The following is a 12281-nucleotide window of genomic DNA, read 5'->3' as shown; positions in this document are numbered from 1 at the left end:
TAGAGATATGAAATTTCAGCACCAGGGGAAGCACAGATCCCATGTGGCAAAAAGCTCCAGGGCATCTTTGCAGCTGCAGCCTGTAGTCTTATGCCAAGCCATCCAGTCAGTCTACATTGAGGATGAGGGGTGCTAGGGAAAGCCTAATCCCTAGTGAATAGTTCACAGTCCTCTAGGCTTATAAAGGCAGCTAAGTCACAGTAATGCACATGGATAACATATGTCATTAGCCTATATGATGGTTGGTTTATGACTGATATGAACTTCGTATTGAAAATCAAATTAATTATGAAGCAGAGCACAGATGTTTTTCCTCATCCCTAATTTTAATATATATTGCACATTTTATCCCATCCTCTGACTGTTTGGTAGATGTACCTTTATAATGTGGGATTGTACTTCATCTACCCAGGATGGGAAGTTAAGACTGGAGATGCTTCAGGCTCTCAAACAAAATTATTAATGACTAGATGTTATACAGATTAGATTTAGGTTGGCTGTAAAGGTTGCAAGTGAACTAAATCTAGCTGGCTCTGCTGTGTTTGCAGGCCAGCATTGCCCTCATTACAAAACCATCATTCATTTGCTAGCTTGGCAGGCTGTGTTTTAAAACTCCATGCCTAGGCTTCTTGTGCAGGAGAATAAATGGGTGTCTCATATCATTAAAGCACAGGAAGTGCTTGTTATTCAAGACTGAGAGGCATTCTGAAAATAATACCTGGCACAGAAATGGAGTTTGTACTGTACCTGTCTCTGCTATGTTATTTGAAGAATGGTTACCCTCACCACAGCCCTACAAGCCATCATATTTCAGAAGGCAACACCATTTTAAAGTTAATTAGCTGATCAATCAAAGGGAGAGTTAGGGTTAAATTTCTGGGTCAGCTTTTCTGGTGGATTCCATATTATTGAAGCAATCAACCTCCTCCTAGTTTAACAGAACTTTAAAAGAAATATTCAAGGTGTTTAATCCTATCCCCCAAATAGGGTCAGCATCTTAGATAGTTCCCAGCTTTTTGGAATAAAAAAGCAGAGCAAATTCCATACACTCTTTAAGCAGCTGCCAATTCTTAAATCCTGCTTTCTTAAGACAGAAAATTTACTGTAATCTGTAAATTCTAGAACAATCCGCTCAAATTCCCAGACCAGATTTACGTTTCTCTGTGTGAAAATCTTAGGCATGGAGTTCCATTCATTTCAGTTAGAAGAATATGGACAATGAAATATAAAGTCACACAGCATAGTGAACACAGTATGCATGGCCATTTATTGTCTCAGTTCCTTCTTTACCATAACGACAGGAAAAAGAGATAATGCTTGAAATGGAAAGACTGGATTTAAAGCAAAAAACAAAAACAAGCAAGCACACAGAGACAAAAATGAATGTTGGGCATTGCTAGCTTAATGTCACAGAAAATACCGTAAGTAAAATCAAGGTGTGTGCTACTGAGTCTGATTCTTTAATTCCTCATTTACATTGGCACTCATGTTCTCATGCTTCAAGGTATTTGTCAGCCCGCAGTAGGCAGTGGTTCTAAATGCAACTCTGCTGTTTGTTGGTACTGGGTTTCCTTCTGTGAAAGATCTAAAATTGCCAGAGGGAGAGACAAAAAGCTGGACAAGATCAGCTTCCAGACAAAACTGGAAGTAAGGAGCAAATATTTATTAATGAGGGTGAGCAGTGAATACAATAGCTATCCTGGGAACCATGGATTTTCAATCTGCCACACTCTTCAAACAATTCTCTAAAGGTTTTGATTTGTTTAAGCATTTGCTGACTTTAGTTTAATAATAATTTGAGAGGATGGAAAAGACTGCCAGTTCAGACTACAAGCCAATGATGTTGAAGCATCTGGATGTCATCCAGTTAAATCCAATTGGTGGTAATGAGACTCAAAGGCCTTAAAACACAAGAGCAAAAATGTCTGCAAAAATGTACACTTAACTTGCAATTATTTGGAGAGTGTCCTGACCTGTTTCACAAAAGGAACCACAGTTTATAAAGATCATGACAACACCACAATTAAACAGCAAATGAACAAAGTTCCAATAAGGAGCCAAGACTAGCCTTCTGATCCTCTGCCTCTCATCCAAACACAATGCTTTGCCCTCTTTCTTGGAGAACTTTATCCCTTAAAATGACACATTTTTGATCAGTTGATCACCAATGTTCTGATCAGATTCTGCAGTCTAGTCAAGTTCGTCAGACAGTGATACTATTTCCTCTGAGTTGACTGGTTTACACTTCAGAAACTGGGACTTGAGTAAACCATATCACATCTGTTTCACCTATTCCCTTTCCTGAATAGAGTGTCAAAATTTTGGGATGTGGTTAAATTATTTGTGGGGAAGATTGGTAGGGTTGTTTTGGTTCCAGAAATATCTATTCTCTGGTGCACATAGGAAAAGTCAACAGCATTAAAAATGGCAGTCTCCATTAACTGCAGATAGACACTGTAATGGACAGAAGTTAAATATTTTCAGAGAAAAAAAAAATCTTTTATTGAAACCTTTTTATTTGACCATACAACAAACAAAGGGTACAGAAAAGAAGCTAAACCAAAAAAAAAAAAAAAAAAACAAAAAAAAAAACTAAAAACAAAACAACAAAACCATCTATGATCAAAAAGGAAAACAAAACTTACAAAATTGAAGAATCTATTTCAGTGACAAAATTTAAGAAGATAGCATGTCATTTCAGAAATAGGCATGCAACGAAAAGGGATGATTATTAATGACAAAGATCAGTAAATGGTGGTAACCATGTTTTTTTTTAAAAAAAGATCACTCATTTGTGAATCATTTCAGAATGTGCAGTCAATTGCTCATCAATGGAAATCTCCATAATCTGACCAGTTAACCAGGAAAAAAGAAGACACACAGAAGAGGGAAAGGTCAAGGCAAGGAGAAGTGGCATTCGGCAGCACTATGGAGGAGGGAGAAGGCAGTCTCAGGATCAGTGAGACCCAAAGGGTGCTCAACAATGGCTCCTTTTCATCCTGGAGAGAAGTGACCAGTGGGGTCCCACAGGGCTCTGTCCTGGGCCCAGTGCTATTCAACATTTTTATCAATGACTCGGATGACAGAATTGGAGGCATACTTATCAAATTTGCAGATGATACCAAATTAGGAGGAATAGCTAATACTCCAGAGGACAGGATCAAAATTCAAAATGATCTGAATAGACTAGAAAACTGGGCCAAAGCTAACAAAATGAAATTCAACATGGAGAAATGTAAGGTATTGTACTTAGGGTGGAAAAATGAAATGCACACATATAGGATGGGGGATGCCTGGCTGAACGAGATAATACATGTGAAAGGGATCTAGGAGTCCAAGTAGACTACAAGTTGAACACGAGTCAACAGTGTGATGCGGCAGCTAAAAAGGCCAGTGCAATTTTAGACTGCATCAATAAAAGTATAGTGTCTAAATCAAGAGAAGTAATAGTGCCACTACATTCTGCTTTGGTCAGGCCCCACCTGGAATATTGTGTCCAGTTCTGGGTACCACAATTCAAAAAGGACACTGAGAAACTGGAGCGTGTCCAAAGGAGGGCAACTAAAATGGTGAAGGGTCTGGAAACCATGCCCTACAAGGAACTGGGGATGTTTAGCCTGGAGAAAAGAAGATAAAGAGGTGATATGATAACCCTGTTTAAACATTTGAAGGGATGTCATATTGAGGAGGGAGCAAGCTTGTTTTCTGCTGCTCCAGAGAACAGGACCCAGAGCAATGGATGCAAGCTGCAGGAAAAGAGATTCCACCTCAACATTAGGAAGAACTTCCTGACAGTAAGGGCTGTTCGACAGTGGAACACACTCCCTCGCAGTGTAGTGGAGTCTCCTTCTTTGAAGGTCTTTAAGCAGAGGCTGGATGGCCATCTGTCAGGAATGCTTTGATTGAGAGTTCCTGCATGGCAGGGGGGTTGGACTGGATAGCCCTTGTGGTCTCTTCCAACTCATTCTATGATTCTATGATTCTAAAGCAAACCTATCACAGGATTTTCTGCAGCTAAGAGTGTTTGTGAGTCACCCAAGGTCACCCAGTGGGTTTGCATGGCCAAGCAGTGAATCAAACCCTGATCTCCTGAGTCATAATCCAACATTCAAACCACTACAGCATGCTGGCTTTTCTACCTCCATCTTATTTATGAAATTACCTTTTATTCTTCGTAGGCAGGTCTAACAGCCTCTTCACATTACAAAATGAGACTTAAAGAAAGTGATTTACTATCTCCTGGCAACTTAATATAAAGATGCATCCCAGGCTATAACTCACAAATGAATATCCTTTATTTTCTTTAAGAATGATCTTAATTGTGGTCGCCTTTCATTTCCATAAATTGTGTTAAATTTCCTTGTGACTCATTTTGTCAAAAGAATAGAATGAAGGATATGTTTTGAAAGATCTGCCACTTCACCTTTCAACATTCACTTTTCTCTTTATTTTAAAACTGGAAATCTATGTTCTGCAGTGTTTGTGATCTATTGGTCAAGTTCTGATTAATGTACAATTTTAGTATTTTCTCCCCACCTGCAAACTGCTTCCCTTCAGTGATTAAAAAATGAGCACTTGGCACTCTTAAGCACACACACTGATTTTCCAGGCCCAGATTTGTCTTGTACATTTGAAAAATAGCCCTATAAAGTCTAACACATCAAAGGCTTTACTATGTATTCCAAGGAGCACTGACGGAAAAACCTGAACTGAATTCCATGGAAACTCCTGTGGTAAAGTTCTGCCAAAAATATATGAATATTATATGCCTGGGACAAAAATTGACATCTAGACAATGGTAAGGTAGAATGACTGAATGACATGAAATCCAATTGTATTTATTTGAAAAGAATGAGTTCCATGGATTTTATCTGCAAATGAATATTCATGGGATTACAGCATCAGACATCCTAATACAGATGGACCACACATTAGCTATTGCTGTTCTATTGCTTCTGGATGCTGATGTAAACAATTATGGTGGACATTTTGAAATCCGCCATTGTTTCTATGTACAAATGGCTTTTACATGCAAAAGCATGTAATTTTCTCAGTATCTAAATTTTAAAGATGTTGGAATTGTTTCATGCTGAATCCTGATGCTTTACCCTTTTTGCTCCAGACTATTTGGACTGCTTGTTACCAATTAACCCTTATATTTAGTGACACTTATTTGAGTAGGCAATTATCTAATACTGCTGTGCTATAATGTGGTACAGCATGCTGTGTAATATCATGTTCACAGCAAACTTACCCATGTTCCAGTCCTGGACTCATAAAGGATATTTTTCCTGTTCTAAAATAAAAGGGGGAAAAACCCCTCAATAGAATACAAAATCTCTGAAGACAAGAGAAATATCTGGTGTTCCTGTACAAACTGTTTTTAATGTGAAGTTGAAGGCTTTTAAGACCAGCATCCATAGATTTTTGTGGGTTTTTCGGGCTATGTGGCCGTGTTCTGGAAGACTTTATTCCTGACATTTTACCAGAATCTCTAAAGATGCCAGCACAGATCCTGGCGAAACATCAACAACAAACTCTTCCAGAAAACAACCACATAGCCCCCGAAACCCACAAAACACTAAACTGATTTTACTTTGGAAATTGACATATGTCTCCACATCCCAAGGTATTTCCAGGGAACATCCAGCATTGCCAAGGACATCTTATTCCCACTCCCCAGACCAGTTTTATTTAACCCAGTTTTTCAGAAAATGAAATGTACCTCTCCATGGTTTGTTATTATACAAGAACTAGCTAAGATGGCTACAACCAAGAAACACAGCAATTGTTTCCAGGACCCATAGTAGTAGTAGTAGTAGTAGTAGTAATAATAATAATAATAATAATAATATGTATCCCGCCCCTCTGCACAACAAGGCAGCCAGAGCAGCTTACAACATTAAAAGTCATATCCTCCTCAATCCCTCCCTCCCTTAAAATAAGATTAAACAATTTACAATTAAAACGTATTAAAATGGATAACAATCAAACAATAATTAAAACACCAATGAACAATAAAACATAACAACAGCCAATCAGGGTCAATATATTGGGATTTATTTTTTTTTGGTGGCAGGGCAACTATTCAGGAAAGGCCTGCAAGAAGAGTTCCTAGATTCAACAGTGATCGGATGAGGGAAAAAGGAATGCCAGCAATAAATAAAAATGATCCTAATTTTAGTATTGTGAATGCCATATTGCTAATACACGTTAAAATTTTGACTATAACTCCTGAATAATAATTTAAAAAAAGGACTGAGTGTAAAACCAGCATGCTGTTGCATTAGGATAAGGGAATATTTCCCTTAATGCAGCTGAGTCAAAGAAAAATTGAATGGGTCTCCTGATGCAGGTGTGATATTTTTGTCATAGCGTCATGCAATCATAGAGCTGGAAGAAACTACAAGGGCCTTCTAGTTTAGCTTATTGATATGCAGGATTACATAATAACTAAAGCAGTCCCAAAAGATGGCCATCCAACCTCCCTTTAAAGACTTTCAAAGATGTAGACCCTCTGAGGTAGTCTATTCCACTGTTATCTCATACTACTAGGAAGTACTTTCTAATATTTAAGTGAACCCTCTTTTCTTGCAATGGTGAGTCCACTGGTTTATGTCCTAATCTAATGTGGAAGAAAAAAAGATTGCTCAGTCTTCTCCAGACCATTGCTTGCTGAATCTTAGCCATTGCTTCTAATATTTAAATATGTCTGTCACATTGCCTCCCCATCTTCTATTCTGCAAGCTAAACATACCCAGCTCATAAATTCTTCCTCATAGGGCTCAATTACCATGTTGGTTGCCATTTTCTGAACATTTTTGAACACTGTCAGGCAGTAGATTAGAGATTATCTCTTTGCTGCAATTTTGCATCTCTATATCATGGTAAGAAATGATGGTACATGCCCAAGAGCTGAATATGTACAGGGGTGCCATGTAACTCCTAAGGAAAACATGGTTCTGATTGTTGTGATTTCAAGTTTGTTTCCTGCTCTTCTGTAAGAACTCATACCAGGCAACAAATCAATGTAGGCTGCCAAGAAATGAAAGACTGTACGTCAGATATGATTTCTCTCAATTTCCTGATAAGAGGAGGCTTTTAAACTGCAGATTAATACAAAACTATTAATATCTCTTGCTAGATGTTAGATTTTAAAAAAGCATGTTGCTGAATCCACACTTCCCACAAAGTCTGGTATTTCAGTAAGATTATTTTTTGACAAAGCAGTTAGTCACAGTTTTCAAAAAATCAGACAGCAGAAGACCTTCATGCAGCATGTGCATGAATTGGTAGTCAGTGTTCACTTGCAATTATTTTTTCTCCTAATAAAAAATGTTTGAACTACCATGTTCATAAATGGGCATCTTTCAATCAGACCTGCAGCTGATCTGGCTTTCTGAAAATAACAGCCAAATTGCCCTGAAACATTACCCAAGTCTCAGGTGGTAGAAGCTATTTGAATATCCTGTAGCTATTTATTGTATCTAAATGGGAAAAATTGTGACATATTAAAATTAAATCTAGATAGCTGTTCCCATAGCTGCAAATGAAGGACAGAAAAATTGGTCCTGATTATTCCATGATTTCACTTTCTACCATTCTGTATATGCATTTAGGAGTGTACTGGGGCAATTTTGTGCTGGGATGCTCTAAGGGAAATGGATTTACAGAAGCAGTCTCAAACATTATTATGCAATGAGGCATAATGAATAAGCTTCAATGTATTCATTTTACTGCTGTGGAGGAGTGATGGAACTGTCAAATATTGGCTCTGGTTTTTGCAAGGATACTAGGAATACTGAAAGTGGAGATTTTCCAGATAAATGGAAATTGTGAGGTGGGCAGGGGGAACCTAGTTTAAATTTTGTCTTGATAAAATCATCCTTCCATTTCTGGTGTGACAACTTAGCCATGCTTTACACAATCAATACATGTTACATAAGCAGATAAAATTCCAAAAAAGTAAAATCCTTTGCCATATCACCTTTTAGTCATTCCTAAGGCCCACACCCTGGCACTCACATAACAGCAAGCATTGATATATTGATATGTACTGTAGATGGGATGAGAGGGATCCTGAGCTGCAATGAATTTTCCCTGCAAGAGCCTTTGCCAGAGAGAGAGCCAATACTGGCCACTTGATTCCCTATCTGCACCACCCCAGGCCCTGCAGGGCAGACAGTTCAATCCCAAATTCGGTGATGGTCACTCAGCTCCAGGGACTCATGTGCACAAATGCAGCTTTTGGCCACAAATGTTACCCTGTATGGTAATCATCTATTCTCCATTTGCCCAAGGATCAAGGGACTTAAAACACCTGTTACGAACAACCAGGCTCAGCATTGGAATTCCCTCCCCACCTCAGGGAAATGAGGTCTGGTCCAATTAAGATAAGGGTTTGGGATCCATGCCATGTAGAAAGGAAGTTTTCTTGTTGGGTGACTTCATGTTTGGTTTTCATATTCTATTTCAGTGTCCTAGGATATCTCTGTTTTCTAGAAATGAGAAATCAGTTGCTGGAAATGAAGATGTACTGTAAGAAAAGTTGGACAAGGAAGTATTAGTACATATTCCATCATCCACATTCTGTGTTTTTGGAGTTTTCTCATTCTGCTTTATCCGTAATCTCTCACACCCACTAGAGCATTCCTTGAATGATGGTATACCTGGGAAGCTATGCTCTATGCACTCTATGCCTTTGGATATGGACATCAGTATGGTGCATAGTTGTGGCCAGCGGGTTAGAATAGAGAAGTACAGTATTAAATTTACATTCTGCCTCTTGCCAGTACACCTGTCAGGCTTTGATCTTTTGGAGTTGACATTTCAGGGGAAGATTTATTTCAATAGGGACCTACCAATGGGATGATCCATTGCTTATTCTGTATTTGATTGTCTCAGTTCCATTCTTGAGTGAGCCCTGAGGGTATGATTTGAGTCTAACCGTATTCTTCATTATCTTGATTTCTTTCTTGTTTCTGGGGGAGCTTCTGATGTTGTGTGTAGTTCTCTAATAAGTGAGTTTTTTGTTCTGACTGAGGACCTGACAGTTCCTCTGGCAGTGGGAAAATGGAAGGACCTACTTTGACAATTACCTTTTTGGGCATACAGCTTGTTTCTGGAGAGTAAATCAGCAGGCCCTCCCCCAACCTGCATACTCTTTTGTAGATTAGTATTTTCCCTTAGCAGAAGACAAAAAGTTACATTGAACATGGTCCAGGAGCTCTGTGAATATGTAAACTTTGCCTCCAGGGTAATTGCCCCTGGTAGAGCATACTTTAAGAATGTATTTGATGCATTGCAGGGGTGCTGTCGCCCTCACCAGAAACCAGAAATCTTTAGAATTACTAGGTCCTACCATTTTCCCACTGCCATTAGAATTATACCTGGGATCCCTGCAGCTCTAGCTGTATGAGACACAGCGTCAGTCCTCTTGCCCTAGAAGTCCCTATTCTAGCCCTTTCTGGGGATGAGAGGAAATGGTCTAAAAGTCTAAAGTCTCTTAATCAAAAGGTGATGACTGGGGCTGTTTACATTATGGAGGTGGCTCAGTCACAGTGGCCTTGGCTTTCACTTTTTTTGTTGTTCCATTCTTTGGCAGAGGATGCCTTGTAAAACTACGAATGCCAGGGTTCCATAAGATGGAGCTATAGCACTTTAAATGATGTCAAACTGCATATTTCTACAGTGTAGAGGCACTCTAAGTTTTTAAAGGTTAACTTTGTTCTTTGTTTTCATTAACATTCTCTAATTTTATGTGTCTTTTCTTGTTCATTTTTGTCAGTTATATGTACTTTGCTATATTTTTCTTTTTATCTGTAAGTCTTGTGAAATCACTGAATGAAAAGTTGATCCAAAATACACTTACAAAATGAATAAAATATCACATTTCTATCACTTTGTCACCAATTCCATACATTCAATTCAACTGCTCAAAATAACAGATGAAAATTTTAGCTTTATCTTAAAGAGCCAACAACCAGCTTCTTGGGAATTATAAGAAGAACTGCCAATTACCATACCTGCTTGGGTTTCAGACTTCCATGTCTCATGTGGCATAGTCTGGTGTGTCTGTAACATCACTTAGAAAAATAGTTAAACTATCTGTTCAGTTATTCTCAGTTTTATTGTTATGAATCTGTTCATGCTCAGAAGTTTTATGTGTTTCAGGATTAACATGCTCAGAAGTTTTATGTGTTTCAGGATTAACATTTCTTATGACTTCCAGAACATAGTCATTTTAGGGAAGACGGGACACAGAGCAACACATCTTATTTCCAGCAAATTATATGATTCAAACTATTGCAAGGTCTCTAGCTTTCTAATACAGGCAAATGTGACATAGTTTTAAGTATCTTTATCTGGAAGGTTGGCATTTCTTGAAGGTCAACCAAAGCAACTTCCTGGCAGACAAAAGGATATTATTTGTCAAAGTGAGATGATAGTAGTAATGCTTGATCTCAAAGCTTATCCAAGGTATGTGGTGGTGTTTCTGAAATGTGCACAGTAGAATGATACAATAAAGGAAACTTCATATCAACTGATAACGAGTCCTTGGAGACTGTTTGCAATTAATGTCTGTGACACGAAACTTACTGGTGACATGGTTTGGTGATCAAGTGAAAAAAAATCGTTTAGATGATAAAGAATTCATTTTTGGTTTTTTTGTTTGTTCCTGAATTCTAACACCATGTGATTCCATTTACACAGGGATTCTGAATAGTGTCTCCTCTTCTTTTTCTTTTTATTGTAATAAAATTAAATAATCTAACAGCATAACAGATTGGAAACAATCACATATCATCAATAAAAGACTGCACAAAGAATGCTTGTCATATTTCATAGTCTGGTATTAAACAAAGAGTAAATCTTTCTAAAAGGGCAGTTGCTGAAAGAGTATGTGCACACCAGAGGCTACTTTGTTGTTGACATAGTCTATGAAGGGAACCTGTCTAGAACAATTTTTCTTTTCACTGGGAACAAGTCCTGCTTTGATATCATGTAACAATTTCTCCATGAGGAGTGAGTCCCAGATTTTTTTGCACACTAATCAACTATAGAAAAATCACCCCCTTCCAATTTTTAGCTATCTTATGGGCATTCACCAAGGAAAATGTGGTAACATCTTTGTGCATTAAAGATTTATTATTGTCAATAAACAGGGAGAGTTGTAAAAGAACCCCACAGTACTTCACTTTTTGCTTGATGATGGTTGCAATTTGATACTATATTTGAGACCAGAAATTATGAATGATCAGACATTTTAGCCACATATGCAAATAGGTTCCAAATGAATTGTAACCTTGCCAACTTATTGGCACAACATGTTGGCCCTGTCACAGGAGTTTAAAAGGGACAGAGCTGCTGTATCCAAGCAGTAGGCGTGGCAGTGCCCAAAGAAAAAAGTGTGGCACTACTCATGGAAATAAGTAAAACATACACAAACCAAATGGTTAAAGAGGGGGCATGAGGTGAAGTGGGTGAAAGGGGGCATGATTGTTGTGCCTTGCCAGCATCTCCATGGGCACGCCTCTGCTCTGATGCCTTGTCCTGGTGGAGCACTTGCACATGCAACTGTGTGCATCTTCACAGGGATGGCCACCCAATGGATGACAGTTGCCAGCGGTGTGCTCCTGCGACTGTGTACAGGAATGGTGAGGGGAACAATTTTTAAAAAGTACCCAGTAGTATAGCTTGAAGCCACACCGTGTGGTCATGACATGTGCATTCCAGCTGCCTAGGGAGTGCACGGTGCTGTTGGTGGGGACTTGGATCACTCTTGGAAAAGGCAGCTTCAAGGTGCTTTTTCCTGCCCATCTGTTTTGCCCCTCAGTTAATCTGAATCACAGCTTGAAAATTTACTTTTATGAAGAAAATAGTTACAATTATTGTTAAAAGGGCTGGTAAGTAAGGCCCTGAGCAGACCAGCCATTAAAGCCAGCATGGGGGCAGAGTCGGGGCATCACATCCACATGACACACATTCTGACATTGCCCCCAGGGTGCTATGATGCCACACACTGCTCCACATGGCAAGCAGAGTCACAGTGCTCTTGTGGTGCTGCCTCCATATGACGCAGCGCCAAAGGAGTGCCTTCAAGCCACGGCACTGCAGCCAAATTTTGTGACTCCTTTTTATGCCCTGGAAAGACCAGATCAGCGCCATGGTGTGCAGTTGCTGCGGCCCCAATCTGGTGCATCCAAAGGTGGCTTCAGTCTACCCCTTAGGGGAGGTTTGCACAGCCTCTAATATATTCAATGTGCTGTGGCTTTGAAATG

This window comes from Sceloporus occidentalis, unplaced genomic scaffold, assembly GCF_023333645.1.
Source record: "Sceloporus occidentalis isolate IW3139 unplaced genomic scaffold, rSceOcc1.0.p SCAF_1, whole genome shotgun sequence".
Taxonomy (NCBI): Eukaryota; Metazoa; Chordata; class Lepidosauria; order Squamata; family Phrynosomatidae; genus Sceloporus; species Sceloporus occidentalis.
The sequence above is the reverse complement of the archived record's forward strand: the minus strand, read 5'-3'. Positions refer to the sequence as shown.